This window comes from Platichthys flesus, chromosome 19 (assembly GCF_949316205.1).
Source record: "Platichthys flesus chromosome 19, fPlaFle2.1, whole genome shotgun sequence".
In the NCBI taxonomy this organism is placed as follows: Eukaryota; Metazoa; Chordata; class Actinopteri; order Pleuronectiformes; family Pleuronectidae; genus Platichthys; species Platichthys flesus.
Genome location: NC_084963.1, coordinates 18136398 through 18139197, shown reverse-complemented (window position 1 = coordinate 18139197; position 2800 = coordinate 18136398). Strand labels below are relative to the sequence as shown.

The window sequence follows — 2800 nt, the reverse complement described above, 5'->3', positions numbered from 1 at the left end:
TAAGGTAAAAACTGAATATTTTATGTCTCAGATCGACTTAGCTTTGACATTCTCAATGGTGTCACTAGGCTCAACCTCGAGGGGGTTGGTCTCACCAATCAGGCTCTTCACAAAGACCTGCATACCTCCTCTCAGCCGCAAGACCAGATGGAGGGCGGACTCTTTCTGGATGTTGTAGTTGGAGAGAGTGTGGCTGTCTTCTGGTGGCTTGCCGCCCAAGATGAGAATGCTGCTGGTCTGGAGGGATACCTTCCTTATTCTTAGCTTTGACACTCTCAATAGTATCACTGAGTTCAACCTTCACGGTGATAGTCTTGCCTGTGAGGGTCTTCACAAAGATCTGAATACCTCGTCCCACCGCAAAACCAGTGGGGTGAATACTCCCTTGATGTTAGTCGGAGACAGTGCAGACGTCTTCAAGCTGCTTCATGGCAAAGCTGAAACGCTGCTCGTCTGGAGGGATGCCCTCTTTGTCCTGGATTTTGTCCTTGACAATCCCAATAGTATCACTGAGTTCAACCTCCAGAGTGATAGTCTTGCCTGTGAGGGTCTTCACAAAGATCTGAATACCTCCTCTCAGGCGGAACAAAAGATGGATGGTGGACTCTTTCGTGATGTGATAATCTGACATGGTGAGACCATCTTCCAGCTGCTTGCTGCAATAGCTCAGCCTCTGCTGATCAGGAGGGATGCCTTCCCTAGCGTGGATCATAGCTTTGACATTCTCAACAGTGTCGCTGGGTTCAACCTCCAGAGCGATGGTCCTATCAATCTTCACAAAGATCTGCATCTTGACTCTATTGAAGGAATTTTTTGTGTTAGGAGTCGTCAATAAAGTTAATTTAGATAAGGGCTTGTGCCAAAGTTAAAATTAGTAATAAACCTTCAACAGCTTTCAAGGCATGTGACACTTTAGAATAGAACCAATTTTCTATTTAATTAAATGCATACATTTTTCATAAACTTATCCAGCCACAGAGATCATTGAGAGCTTATGAAACAATGCCCCATCTTATAAAGACAAGTTAAAGATGTCGAGTCATCATCTATATTGCTAAGCTATCAGTCACACATTGTAACGTCAACGTTTAATAGGGTTGCCAACCGTCCCCTGAAAAAAACGGAATCGTCCCGTATTTAAAAACAAAAGCACCCGCCCATATTGAGCTGAAAAGGGACGCACTTTGTCCCGTATTACTTTAAGATTTAAAAAATGGTCAGTAAAATGCCAATGGAAAATAAATAACAGGGCGACTTATATGGAAATTTACGGTAAACTTGTTCCCAGGCAATGTCCTGCTCTGGGATCAATGAGCTGACAGCATATTAACACAAGAGTACGATGATACAGAATACGCTCATCACATTGGTTGAGGATGTACTGTTGCTCGCAAGGAAGATAGTGGAAGATAAGTAAGTATAAGGAGAAGATAGTGGAAGACAACAAAGCAGCATGGGTGACAGTGACACAGACGCTGACCTTAAACAACAGGCTTCCAGTGGTTGGTCAAAACTAGGGTTGTGTTGGATTCAACAAAAACTTGCACTGATATGCCTTTGATGACACACTGTAAAGAGTCAGCTGCCTTTGATGACACACTGCTAAGAAGTAGCTGTTTTTGTTTAAGGGTTGTTTAGAGGCAATTAACTCTATTGGCACACTGTTTAAAGGCAGCTGCATTTGTTTCTGTACTGTTTAGAGACAGCTGCATCTGGCCACATTGTCTAGTAGCAGCTGCCTCTGTTGCCACACTGTTTAAAGGCAGCTGCCTCTGTTTCCACACTGTTTAAAGACATATGTCACAGTTGCCACACAGTCTGAGAGTAATAACTACACATGTTTGTGATTTATACTGGTTTATGAAAGTTTATTAGATAGTTTGTTAGCTCTCGGAGGGTTGGACACATAATTAATCAAGAAAAGCTCCACATCTATCAGATGAACATGAACTCAAAGACTGTATTCCTTATATTAGTTACAGTGTGAGACTCAGAGTCCAGCTTCTTTTCCAAACAAAGTTACCCAGCTTAAGGGAGGGGGTGTGACGACCCTCTGATTCTACCTGCCTGTGTTCCTTGCACGGTGCTGGTGGGTGGAGCTTCAGCCAATTACCTGCCCACCTGGGTGGGCCTTCCCAGAAAGCACAAAGGACTGGTCTTCTGGGAGTGTCTCTCTCTCTCAGCAGGACCTGCTGCACCAGGCTGATCCTTGATCCTTTGTTTCAGTAAAATAAATAACTTTTGAGATGCATTTTATTGCTCTAGGTGGTCGAGTTGCATCTAAGAACATTATAACTATTGTCATTTACTGTCTCTAAAACAGAACACGATAATTTAATGTCAGCAGTTAAAGGCAACAAAGTACATTCATTTAAGCACTGTACTTGAGTGCAGTTTCCAGATACTTAACCAGAGTATTTCAATTTTGATACTACTCAACCACATTTCAGAAGATAAATATTGTACTTGTTACATATTTGTTTTACAATTAAATCACTACTTTTCAAAAATATTGTTTAAAAATCAACGTTTTATCTGAAAACTCATCAAATACAATTTACATCTATACAAAGGGGTCAGTAGGACTCAAACATAAATGAATAGATATTAATTGAAAGGAGCTACAACCATAACCGATGCATCAATGCTGAGGCATTGATGCATAGGTTTGATCTAAACTTCATCGAACGACACTTTTGACTTTTATTTTGAAACATAAAGTTAATTTTGCTGATACAGGACTACTATGGATTTTGAATCCAATGCCTTGAAACTGTGGTACTGGAGTATTTATGTACTG

At 41.2% G+C, this 2800-nt stretch overlaps 1 pseudogene; it reads right to left on the bottom strand.

The window, feature by feature from the left end:
• Nucleotides 1–796, bottom strand: LOC133974590 (polyubiquitin-B-like; annotated as a pseudogene).
• Between the last annotated feature and the right edge of the window lie 2004 nt (nt 797–2800).